Source organism: Amblyomma maculatum, chromosome 1, assembly GCF_055883805.1.
Source record: "Amblyomma maculatum isolate TAMU_Amacu chromosome 1, ASM5588380v1, whole genome shotgun sequence".
Taxonomy (NCBI): Eukaryota; Metazoa; Arthropoda; class Arachnida; order Ixodida; family Ixodidae; genus Amblyomma; species Amblyomma maculatum.
In genome coordinates this window covers 120,026,849-120,040,392 of record NC_139344.1, presented here as the reverse complement: position 1 = coordinate 120,040,392, position 13,544 = coordinate 120,026,849, and the positions used below count along the sequence as shown (strand labels likewise).

The window sequence follows — 13,544 nt, the reverse complement described above, 5'->3', positions numbered from 1 at the left end:
TAGGTTGGCTGTGTTCTAATAAAATTGAAGAGAGAACGATGATAAGGCCCTTGCGTGCAAGCAATGTACGAAGATGGGTTGCTCGGTGAAAGGCCCACTGCCGTCAGGTGCCGATATTGTCGGCTTCAGTGGCGGGCAAACCCACAAGTGGTGAATATCTTCCTCATTATTTTGTGAGTTGCAGACAGGAAATCCTGGACGTTGATATAGATATCGGTATATATAAATATCGGATGATCCGGATCGGGGTTGCCCTCACATTACTGTAACACGAATAAGCTAGTGTCGACGTTTGTGAGCGACACTTCAAACCCTGCTTTATTGAGCGAAGTTTTAATACCTAAAGGTAATTGCGATTCCCCGGGATGTTACGCAACTCACGAAGGATGCCATCTCAACGCTGTTTCCTGATACTCCAAAATACTTGTTGAAACCCCTGCCTCTCAAGAGAAAGGAGCGCAACTTGTACGAGCAAAAACAGTCAGCAGGGAGACCTGTGGAGAAAGAAAAAAAGTGCACTGATCCTGAAGCATCTGGAGCCAGTTGAAGAATACAGCGATGGTGGATCGTGTGACGTGAGCCTGCTCCAGGAATGCAGAAAGCTGCATGCCACCGCCACTGGGGACAAATGTCGATCTTTCTGATGTTGAACAATGAAAATTCGCATAGTGCCACTCAAGCGAGGACGAATCTCCGGAGGCAATTGCCATCGGCGAGTTCTGTTCCATCGCAGTGGTGAAGCTGCCATGAATGCTGCTGTGTGCATTCGAGGAAACAAAGTCAAGGAGATAGCTGTAAAGTCGACATAGAAAAGGTAATTAATCTTATTCAGGACATTGCGAAACTCAGCTTGTGTCCTGGCAGCGGATTGAAGCCTATCACCAAGACCTTTCCCACCTACAATGGGCGTTGCTTAATTTGCGACGAACTGCACCATTATTTCTGATGCAACATGCATATAGCCTGCAAATACTTGCGAAAGTTAACTCAGAACACCCTGTCAAGAAGAAGAAAAAATTAAGAAACAGACTTCTATGTCTCGAGCAGTTTGTCGTACGAAGGACAAGGTGGCAAAGCTGGTAAAAGCTCTCGGTGAAATGAAAAATGAAAATGAACACCTTCAAGGACAGAGTTTGAAAGAAGTGTTAGTGTCCTTCCTCTCAACTAACAGCTGGCTGTTAAAATATGTTTTAGAGGTTGCAAAACGGAAGTCAACAAAAGTGATGGCATTTTCTGATGAGTGGCTACTAGGCTTCCTAAGTACCAAAGAATACCTATCAGCAGTTTGCCTGAAGCGCGGTGCGATTTGAAGGGCTCGGGTTCCCATCTTGCGTGCTTTAATTGTGCATGCATCCGAAAGTTTCTAGTTCTACATACGTGTTATAACTTAGCTAAACTAAGAAGTTAAGATGAAACTATAGCGTGAATGAAAACGCCGGCGACAGCGCTCTGTTGCTCGCACACATGGTCCTTGGAGCCTAGAATGTGCGTCTAGTATAGTTCTCCGTGCAAGCGCAATTGTTTGCACAAAATCCTCAGAAGTCTGCATTACAATACGGCACGGCGGTAGCTTCAGCAGGATAATAGGGTATAAAAAGCAGCTTCGTTTCTACATCGGCTCAGGGGCATGCGCGCAAAACTTCGCTCACGAAAAAAAAAAAAAGTCGCATCCGTGGTTATGCGAACAACTCGGCTGCGAATTCAATATTACGACTAAACTGAAATCAAAGACTAAAGAGCGGCATCGCATGTACAAGTCACCTGACAATGAGCATGCGGCGAATGCATTTCGAAGCGCACGGGTGCGCGCGTCGTCTGCTCCGTCAGCAGTGGCGCACTCCGGTTCACCGCAGCGCCACCGCGGCGATCATTCAGCGGCAGCCCCCGCCGCGGCCGACGGACGACAGACTAGCAATATTTCCAGGGACCCTACCCAAGATCACCATACGCAACCTTATACAGCAGGCGAAGAACGCGCAGTGGAGTGCTGCTGCCCAAAAAAAGACGACTCTGGCGCTATACAGCTCACACAAAAGAGCGATCTCCGCTGAAACGCTGTACGACAACAGCATCAGTAGCGCGCTCCTGTTTGAAGCACGAGCGGGACCGCTTCGCACACGGGTGTACCGCCGCCGCCGCCACTTCGGCACCGCCCCGGAAACTCAAGCGGCGCTGTGCAGAGCCTGCGGGATCAAAGAAGAATCGACGGAGCACGTAGTCCTCAAATGCACAAAGTTGTCTCCCCAGCCGAGAGAGGGCACCACGCTACCCCTAGCACTTGGATTTACAGCAGCGGAGTGCGACATGGAGTGCGGTGAACGCGGCGACAACAGTGGCAGTGCTACGTCAGTCACAGAATCCCGTCTCCGCATGTGGTGGACACTCGTCAACCGTTAACTCTTCCTTTTTTTTTGTGTGTCTCGGACGCAGTTTAGTGTCCACCCGTTACAAAGTGTGCAGCCTCAAATCATCATCAAATAGAGATCAAGCCCATTAATGAACTTGGTCCAAGAATTAAGTAAGGAAACGTTGTTAAAATGTTTGGAACCAGTCATAACGAATAAGCAAATTCCGGACAGCTGGCGGCAGAGTAAACTGAATTTGATTCATAAAGGGAAAGGAAATAGGATGCACATAAAATCGTACAGGCCGATTACCATAACATCTGTTATATACAGGTTGGCAATGCAGGCGGTGAAATTAAAGATGCAATCATAAGTATAAAGTAAGAAGATACTCGGAGAACTTCAGAACGGCTTTAGAAATGGTAGACGCTTAGATATGACACCCTGTTCGTGTTTACCCAATGCATCGAGATATTTAGAGTGGAAAATAAACCTTTGTATTTGGCCTTCCTGGGCATAAACGCGGCGTACGACAAAGTAAACAGGGAACTCCTGTGGAACATATTAAAAGAAGAAAGTATCGGTCATTAGATAACACAGTTCCTACAGGAAATATACCGGGATAATAAAGTAGAAACTACATGGAAAGGGATAAGTACGGAAGGGGTTAAGAAAAGGTGTCCTCTATCATCGCTTCATGCTTTGTATAATAAATATGGAACGGAGGATACAAGAAAGTAACCTAGGTTTTAACCTGTCATACAGATTAAGCGGAAAAGTGGTAGAGCAGCGTCTCCTCGGTTTAAGGCCCCAATCTATAGTCCGACGTTTTCAACGCGACTGGCAGAGCCGGCGGCGTCGGCCACGGTACGTCGGCTACGACGGGCGCGTCAAAACAACTGCAGCCTCTACAGTCTGGCCAAGGTATATGGTATGGCTACAGTGCCTAGAATACACTGGCTAATGTGACGAACGCCCGCGCTTCCCTATGGTATAGCGCTCTACCCATGGGTACTATGGGCGAGGATGGCGCCATTTTCAAGGAAAGCCAATTGTTAGCTGCAGAGGGCGATGCATGTCGGGAGGGTACCACCTGAGCAGACCCCCGACATGGTTTTCTCTCTTCATAATACGGCAATCTGTTGGTGTTGTGCGCGCGCGTGTTAAACCTGCTTCTGCGCGTCTTTTGCTTTCACGTAGGTGCACCGGTTTATTTAAGGTGTAGGTGTTTGCTCATGCAAGTCGTTCCGCACTTCTACCTGGTCGGTAACGATTACATCGGTTCTTTTTCGCGTTTTATGCGCGCGTTCCGTGCCCGCCTGTCTCCTTTCTTTTTTCGCTGTGTCGGCAATTGTGAAGCGAGTTTCTGATTGTTGTTTCCTTAGTGCCTCTCGCTAAACTGCACAGAAAAATGCCAAAGAGAAAGCGGCGGTGCACAGAGAAGACTTGCTTTGTTTGCAAACGGAGCCACCGCTAGAACAAGGAGCGTACGTATATTTTCATGCTTACCGCGTTCTCTGATACTGCGTCCGCATTCTGCAGAATGGGAACGAAACATCGATAAAAATCACGGAAGGTAAACGGCAACTGCTTTTGTTTGCTTGGGCGAGTCGGTAACGGTGCTGCATGACAGTGTGTAGCACAAAAGGAGGAAGGGTAAGAAAATGTACACAATCAGACACACAGCACCTGTTTTGGGTACCTTTGTCCTCTTGCGCTACACGTATGTCATATATGGATGCAGTTATATATTGGGCGCATGTTTCACCGTAAGCGGCATTACCAACTAGCGGAATTCCCTGGCCGCGATAAACCGGCCGCGTCTCGCACGTGCCTATTATGTATCTGAGGAAAAAAAATTTACGAGGTGCTTTAGCGACTAAGGTAGTGAAAGGCGAAAGCCTGAGGTCTCTTCTTGTCTAGCGTTCGTGCCATCTGCAATCCTTCACTTGAACGCGCGCCAAGGGACGCCACGCGACAGCTGGGAGCGATGGCTTACCGTCCAAACGCATACTGCAATGAACGCGCGCCAAGGAATGCTATACGCGACATGAGCTATGGCGTACCATCCAAACGCACACTTTTCGGAGTGTGACAGATACTGTGCCTTTCCCCCAGAAGTCTCTTGTCTAGCGTTCCTGCCATCTGCAATCCCACACTTGAACGCGCGTCAAGCGACAGGAGCGCTGGCGTACCATCCAAACGCACACTTGTCGGAGAAAGTGCGACAGATACTACGCCTTTCCTTCAAAAATCTCATCTTCTCTAGCGTTCCTGCTATCCGCAATCCCACATTTCAACGCGCGCAAAGGAACGCCACGCGACGCTTCCGCGAAATTCGACGGCAGACTGGCCCTCGCCGCAAGCGGCGTTGACCTACCAGTCCCAGTCCCGTAGGATCAGGAACAGCCACCTTTCACAGAGCGCGCGTTCAAGTGTGGCATTTTAGATGGCAGGGACGCATCCCGCCTCGGCCAATCAGAACGCCTCAAAAGCGGGACACATGCACTTTGTCCACGACAGCATGAGCCATTAAAGGCTATCGCCTTAAAGGGCCACTGTCCAGGGAAGGCCCGTTTAAGCAAAGGAGCCCAGTGTTTCAATCAGGTACCGGAGATAGTCTGTGCAAAATGCTACAGTGACACGCGCGCCGCAAAGAATCGAAAATACAATTCAAAGCTCTCTCATGCTCTCCTTTGGGAAGCCAGCTTCCCCGTTTCCTGCGCTGGCCCGACGGGCCACAGTAATGACGTACGTACCGCGAACGACGTCCATTGGTCCGTCTCGCTGACTGACGGGAGAAGGATGGGTGTCTAGCGCTCACTGCGCGCTTTTCTCTCGCCACAGCCAGACTGAATCCAGCGGCGCGCGCTCCCTCGGCCGTTTTCTTTTCTTTTTTTTTTTTTTTTTTCGCTCGTGGAGTGCCACGCCCCACCTCCCGCCAAACCCAGAGGAGGAAGGGGAATTTGTCTTGCGGAGGATAGACGACCTCGGGCAGGAGAGTGAAAAGCCTTTGCGAGGGAACGGAAGGAGAGAGGCATGATAGAATCGGGTGATTGCGGTGGCTGTAACTGCGTTATTAGTTACTCTTTTCAAAAACATTTTGCGGCCTTGCGTTCTAGGGGCGAAGTCTCACAGTGACCGGGGAAGAAACCTGGTGTGCAATCCCAGGCCGCGATGTATTTTTTTTTACTTCATCATCACCTTTATTTTCATTGTTAGATACATGATTATCAGTATTACAGAAGGAGGTCCCGAAGTATAAACTGTCCGGGGGACCTCTTAGCAGCTGTAAGTAAAGGTTCCTCGTTTGTGCTCTGCTGTTTATGCAATTCTGCCACATATGCCCGCGTTTGTTATTACAGATACATAAAATGAGAGTTGTGCAATTGTGTTTCCTGTATTGTTCACATATACACAATATATAAATAAAACTGCGCGTACGTGCTTACTTGTCAGCAAGTGTACAGTGCGCAGAAAGAACCATATGCATGTCAATACAACTGAAGCATTTCACTTTGTTCCAAAAATTACAAATATATTTTATATCAATAAATTCCTATGCTTTAGTTTTGTTAGAACAGAAATTCTGTGTTTCCCTTTGTGAGCACGGGATGTCCGAGACTAAGGCCCCAATATAGTCCGACGTTTTCGACGCGACTCGCTGAGTCGGCGACGTCGGCCACGGCACGTCGGCTACGACGGGTGCGTCAAAAAACTGCCGCTTCTACAGTCTGGCGCGGCTGGCGTGCCCGGTGCCGCGTTGCGCATGCGCACAAGACGCCCTCCAGGGCTGGTACGTTTTCGGTGTGCATTTTCGAGCAGACGACAGGTCACCTACAGGGACGAACTGGCTGCCTATCGAAGCACTAATTATTGTTGTGATCAAGGCAATGATGCGGTGTGTTTACTGCGAATGTTCAAATGGCACAAAGCATGTACAGCCAGCCGTGGAGACGTCCAGCCCAGCAACGGTCTGAGCCCGCGTCGACGACGGCTACAGACGGAACGATGATTGTGTACGTGCGTGTTTTACTGAAAACTAATCATAATTTAAGTATCTGTACGAATACAGAAGAGTTATAGATTACACAGTAATGAGGATCACTTTTTCGGCCGGCCGCAGTTTCTGTAGAATTCCATAAATTTCGCGAATTCCCTGGTTGTTGAGCCGCTGACGTTCCGTGTGGCCAAATCGAGTACGGCCTTCGATTCCGGTGTGTACATGTCACAACTCTATGCGAAGCCGCTTCTGCAGATTTTAGTATTCTTCCACTGAATGTACTGCAGATAAGTGAAACAACACCATCGTTACACCTCCTAGAGCAATGCATTAAAACGTGTATGGCACGCATCGCAGCGAATAACTCACAGCTGTGCCCGGCCGCTCTACTGACAGTTTGCATCCCAGGCATTTTTCTTTCCTCTGAACGTCTCTGTAGTCAATCCGCTTGGTATCATAGACGCAGGGCTGCCCTCGAATGCCTTCTAGCAGCTTTTCCGCAACAGTGTCTGAAATGCGCGCGCGGTCGCTGTCTACATGCAAGCCGCCATCTTCACTGCGCGTGAGGAATGCTGGGATGCGTGGCCGACGCGGCCAGACGCGGCTGACGCGGTCGGCGAGAAATAGGCGATATTCTATTTGCGCGTCGGCGACGTTGGGCCGCGTCGGCTCGCGCTCGCTACGTCCATCACGCCGTGACGTTGGACTATAGACCTCGGTTTTTCGCCGACGTAACGTCGCGGAGGCCGACGTGCGCGCGCGCGTGCGTTACGTCGGACTATATTGGGGCCTTAAAGTTAACTTCGCAAGCAAGAAACGTTAAAATAAGTGCGCCGCATCCTGTCCAAGACTCAAAACACACCCTGAAACTGGTAGTCAGCGGCTTCAGTTATAGGAGGGGTCTGCTGCGACGTAATGAGAGCTAAAATGCAGCGCGAGCAGCCCTCTTGCCGAAGATGTGAGAGCGCGGTAGGCTGCAGGCAGCGCGGCTGGTACCCACCTAAAGTCCCTTAGGCTTTATACCCACCTAGTGGAAGCTGTGACAGATTTTCTGTTCTTGGGCTCCAAGAATACCTCGGAAGGAGACTGCAGCCATGAAATTAGGAGACGCCTGCTTCTGGGAAAGAGAGCAATGGTTAGCCTTGACCGCCTAGTAAAGAGCAGAGACATTGGTCTGCCAACCAAGATCCGTATAACCCGTGCTATGGTCTTTCCAGTTGTGATGTATGGATGCGAGAGTTGGACTGTGAAAAAGGCTGAGCGCCGGAGAATTGACGCGTTTGAATTGTGGTGCTGGCGAAGACTCTTAAGAGTTCCTTGGACTGCCAGAAGATCAAATCAGTCGATATTGTCGACCATAAACCCTGACTGCTCATTGGAGGGTCAAATTCTAAAGTTAAAGCTCAGCTACTTTTGTCATCTGATGAGAAGAGAGGAGTCGCTGGAGAAAGATTTGATGTTGGGAAAGGTTGAGGGTCGCCGGAGAAGGGGTAGGCAGCGAACGCGATGGTTGGATGGCATTCTCGAGGCATTGCAGATGAAGCTATGTGATGTTAAGAAGATAGTGAGAGACCGGAAAGCGTGGCGTGACATGGTCCATAGGGTCACGAAGAGTCGGACACGACTGAACGCCTGAACTGAACTGAAAGTCCTTCTGGGGCTTTATACCCACCCAGTTTGCAGCGCTCCTGGCGGCGGCCGACAGTGTTCACAACTCGCGGTACCACCCGGGAGGCCTCGGTCGGCACACTAGCCAATGCACGGTGCCGCGGCGCGCATGCGCACAAGACGCCCTCGATATAGTGCCCTCGAGGGCTGGTATGTTTTCGATGTGCATTTTCGAGCAGACGACAGGGGCACCTGCAGGGATGCTGCCTGTCGAGACACTAATTACTGTTGTGATCAAAGCAGTGATGCGATGTGTTTACTGCGAATGTTCAAATGGCACGAAGCATTTACAGCCAGCCGCGGAGACGTCCAGCCCAGCAACGGCCTGAGCCCGCGTCTACGACGGCTACGGACGGAACGATGTTTGTGTACGTGCGTGTTTTACTGAAAAGTAATAATAATTTAAGTATCTGTACGATTACAGAAGAGTTAGAGATTACACAGTAATGAGGATCACTTTCTCGGTCGGCCGCAGTTACTGTAGAATTCCATCAATTTCGCGAATTCCCTGGTTGTTGAGCCGCTGATGTTCCGTATGGCCAAATCGAGTACGGGCTCCCATTCCGGCGTGTACTGGTTATGCGAAGCCGCTTTCGCAGTTCGTGGTATTCTTCCACTTAATGTACTGCAGATAAGTGAAACAACACCATCGTTACACCTCCTAGAGCACTGCATTAAAACGGGTATGGCACACGCACTGCAGTGAAAAACTTGCAGCTGTGCCCGGCCGCACTGCATGCTGACAGGTTGCATCCCAGGCATTTTTTTTTTCCTTTGAACGTTTCTGTAGTCAATTCGCTTGGTATCATAGACGCAGGGCTGCCCTCGAATGCCTTCTAGCAGCTTTTCCATAACAGTGTCTGAAACGCGCGCTGTCACTGTCTACACAGCAAGCCGCTATCTTCACTGCGCCTGAGGAATGCTGGGATGCGTGGCCGACGCGGTCGGCGAGAAATAGGCCAGGGAAGGTGTAGGTCGTCAGCTATCTGCCTCACCTGACTTCACACTATTTCTCGGATCTGCACGTCTCCTAGGCGAGATTCTATTTGCGCGCCGGCGACGTTGGCGTTCGCTACGTCCATGTTTCGCCGACGTACCGTCGTGGAGGCCGACGTGTGCGCGCGCGTGCGGATTATATATTGGGGACTTAATGTATGCAGACGATATTGCTGTTTGCAGATAGCCAGGAAGACTTGCAAATACTAGTTAAGTATTGCGGAGATGAAGGGGACGCTGTAGGCTTCAGTTTTAGCACTGATGATTTTCAACGGCTCCACTGATCAGGGTCTTTAAAATGCATATGCAAGGCCATGAAATACCCAGAGTGGCAGAATATGAATATCTCGGAGTATGGGTAAACGAAGGATTGGCATAGATTGAAAAGCATGAGCAATCACTTAGGGCAAAAGGGCGAGTAAATGTTGGGATAATGAAGCATAGGACATTGTGGGGATACAACAGGTATCGAGGAGTGGTATACGGAATTATGGTGTCCGTGCTTTCAGAAATGCGGTTTATTAGTGCCTAAAAGCAAAGGTAGTCGACATTAGAAATAAATCAAATAGCCGTCAGACGTTTAGCACTGCATGCCCACTTCAAAATCACGAATGAGGCGGTACAGGTAGATATATGGGCTGGGCATCTTTCGAAGTACGGGAAGCTCAGAGTAAAATATATGAGAAATGCATGAGGAGATTGTACAGTAACAGGTGGGCAGCTAAAGTATTTAAATACCTAAAAAGCGTTGACTCACAATGGAGGAAAAGAACTAGGAAACTTTCGGGCGAACGAGCGAAATTTTCTATTTCGACAGATGACACATGTATTTCTGTTCGCGCGACGCGTGCCGCCGTCGCGTTCGCGTGAGTTTTCGCGTACAGTACATGTGATTCAGCCTTTAAGCACGGAATCGTAAACAGCCGCTCGCTATCGTTGAGGCGCCAGATGATCGGCCCGATGAAAAAACTGGTCAAGTTTCGGGCATTCACCGTGTTTACGCTGTGTGAGGTCGATTGTCACACCGCCTTCGTAACCAGATGATCTTGACAGCAGTTTATCGATTGCGGCAACTATCCGTACTATTTTTCTGCATCGCGTCAGTCTGTGTGTAGACGCCATGGCAGACGCGAGCACATCGAGCAGGGCAAAGCGGCTTTTCTGCAGCGCTGGTTCCGCAGTGCTTGCTGGGATTGCACCCCTGCGAACTACCGATTTTCTGGGTGCGTACGGGGCAACGAAAAACTGCTCCGGTTTAGCCCCGGCAAGGGGCAAGGGGCGCTTCCGGTGATCGAGGACAGCGGGTGCGCACCAGTGCGGTTGATCGAGGATAGATGGTGTGCACCAGGGGGAAAAAAAGGACAAAACGAAAACCAAAGAGCTGGTAGGATGGGGAGGTTAAGAAGGCCGTAGAGAAACGTCAGGAAGCCTCCAGGGAACACAGATATTCTAAGCGTAGGGGAGAACCAGAAGCAGACGTTGAGAGAAATAGGGATATAAATACATAAAATATGTAGAAGGGAGGCATCCTACTTAATCAATGAGAAAATTAGAAGACAGGGGTCCCAGTGGCTGTCAGAAGTAAACAAAAGGGATAAAAATGCAGCTAATAAAGTTCTGACAACATCTGAATTCCCTTAGTAATAAGACTAGCCTATAGAGCAGAGGCCTATTGTTACAGATCAAGGTATCCGGCTAGAAGGGGAAAAGGCAATAGAACATATACAACTAATGATGTCAGAAAAGTTTAAAGAACAAAGAAATGGCGTAGGTGCCTTAGTAAGGAGGATAGACCGGTTAGTGCAATTGTTTCAATTGGACAAAGAGAGTGGGAAAGGGCCGAGAAGAGAGTACCAAGTAGCACATCATCAGACCCAGATGGTATTCCTATTATGTTATTAAAACATTGGGCTTAAAGTCTAAGGAAACGTTAAGAGAGGTGGTGAGCAAAATTTTAATGGATGGCAAAGTTCCTGATGAAAGGAGACTAAGTAGGATGAGCATGATATATAAGGGAAAGGGGGACAAAGCTGACATAAGCAACTACCGTTCCATAACAGTAACATCAGTGGTCTACAGGGTGGTTAGCTGCTGCAGAATGGTTTCCGGAAAAAAAGGAGGTTAGAGGACAATCTGTTCTCATTGGCACAGTGTATTGAGGTAGCAGAAAAAGAACACAGACCCCTATGGCTAGTTTTTCTGGATATCAAAGGAGCCTATGACAGTGTGCTTCAAGAAGAATTATGGATTATTCTCGATGTGTTAGGTGTGGAAGGTGGAATATGCAACCTTTTAAAAGATATTTATAAGGATAACCAGGTGCTAATAAAATGGGAAAAAAGGTGTCGAAGCCTGTAGATGTAAAGAGGGGGCTTAGACAAGGATGTCCCCACCTTTGTTGTTCATGCTGTACCTGCAAGGATTAGAGGCTAAACTAGAGGGGAGTGGACTCGGCTTCAACTTTTCCTCATTCAAGCAAGGATAATTTATCCAACAGTCATTACCAGGACTGATGTATGCAGATGATATAGTACTGATGGCTGACAACAGGGTAGATTTGCAGGAGTTGATGGATATCTGCGGTACAGAGGGAGATAAGTAAGGTCTGCAGTTTAGCAAGAAAAAATCGGCAGTCATGATTTTAAATGATAATGAGTCCGGCGAACATAGGATACAGGAGGACATGCTGCAAGTAGTGGATAAATACAAGTATCTTGGGGTGTGGATAAATACTGGAGCTGAATACCTATAACGGAGCATGAAAAATATGTGGCAGTTAAGGGAAGCAGAAGCGCAGCCGTCATGAAAAACAGGGCGCTGTGGAATTACAATAGGTATGAAGTGGTGCGAGGGATATGGAAAGGGGTGATGGTTCCTAGTCTAACTTTTGCCAATGCAGTCCTGTGTATGAGATCAGAGGTCCGACCGCGGTTGGAAATTAAGCAGCGCGGGGTGGGTAGGCTTGCTTGGGGAGCTCATGGGAATACGCCAAACCAGGGTGTGCAGGGTGACCTGGGATGGTCTTCTTTTGAGAGCAGGGAAGCTGGCAGCAAGATAGCGTTTGAGCAACGATTGAGAAAAATGGGAGAAAACCGATGGGCTAGGAAAGTCTTCGGCTGCCTCTACATGAGGAATGTTGACACAAGATAGAGAAGGCGGACAAGAAAATTGGCAAGCAAATATTTGGACAGCAGTAGGTGGACCAGCCAGGAATTATCAATTAAGAAAAAGGTTAAAGAAACAGAGAGGGGTCTGTGGAAAACAGGGATGGAGACCAAATCAGCATTGGAAATGTACAGAACTTTCAAGCAGGAAATAGCCAAAGAAAACATTTACGATAATTCTAAGGGCAGCTCATTGTTGTTCGAGGCTAGGACAGGAGTTTTGCGGACTAAGACGTACCAAGTCAAGTACCAAGAGATAGACACGCAGTGTAGTGTGTGTGGGGAGGATGAGGAAACGGCTGAACACAATAATTTCCTGTAAAGGGCTCCGCACTATACTTCAAGGCAATGGGTAAGATTTAGCCAAAGCATTGGGGTTTAAGGATAATGGAGGACAAATAAACTTTAAAAGGGTAGAAATAACCAAACGAAGGTTAGCTGATTGGTGGCTGAAAGCAAGGCAAGAATAGGTCCAAACTATATTACTACTCACGGCTAGGCGGCCTGTGGCGCCGCCGCCCGATTCAAAGGGTTCAGCCTCATCCATCCATCCATCCATCCATCCATCCATCCATCCATCCATCCATCCATCCATCCATCCATCCATCCATCCATCCATCCATCCATCCATCCATCCATCCATCCATCCATCCATCCATCCATCCATCCATCCATCCATTCATCCATCCATCCATCCATCCATCCATCCATCCATCCATCCATCCATCCATCCATCCATCCATCCATCCATCCATCCATCCATCCATCCATCCATCCATCCATCCATCCATCCATCCATCCATCCATCCATCCATCCATCCATCCGTCCATCCATCCTAGGGAGCCTACATGACCTAATCTATCGGCGTTGGTATCGAGTACATTCTAGAACACTGTAGTATCGAGGTACCTACCTAAATCTATCCCTGGTTCGAGCGACCCCTGTCGGCCACGTTTCGATCGAGCGAAACTCAAATACATCCGTGTGCTGTGCGTTGTCAGTGCACGTTAAAGGTTCCCAGCTTTTTTGTCCCAGCAATTTTTTCTTCTCGCCTCTGTGCATATGCGGCAACTATATATATCTCTCTCATCTTTCACTCCCACCTCCTTCCCTTCCTTCACGGCATACAGGTGTCCTTCCAGAAGTGTGACATATACTGCGTCTTTCATCTTCTATAAATCAATTTACAATTCACAACTAAAGACGCTTAACTATTTGACACTCTGCGCCAGTCCTTCAATGCTAAACCGGAAACGAAAATCATGCCAAGCAGCATTTTCGCATGTCTATCTGTTAAGCGAAGTTAAACCCTGGTTAATTTTTCCTCAAAAATGCAATAGCTGCACATTGAAAGTGTGAAGCATAAA

General features: G+C 48.5%; 1 protein-coding gene across 2 annotated transcripts in view; it reads left to right on the top strand.

Moving 5' to 3' along the window:
• Window positions 1–13,544, top strand: part of LOC146203723 (protein phosphatase Mn(2+)-dependent 1K-like) — a 122,688-nt gene that overhangs the window by 63,017 nt on the left and 46,127 nt on the right. The gene's annotated exons all lie outside the window — the stretch shown is intronic.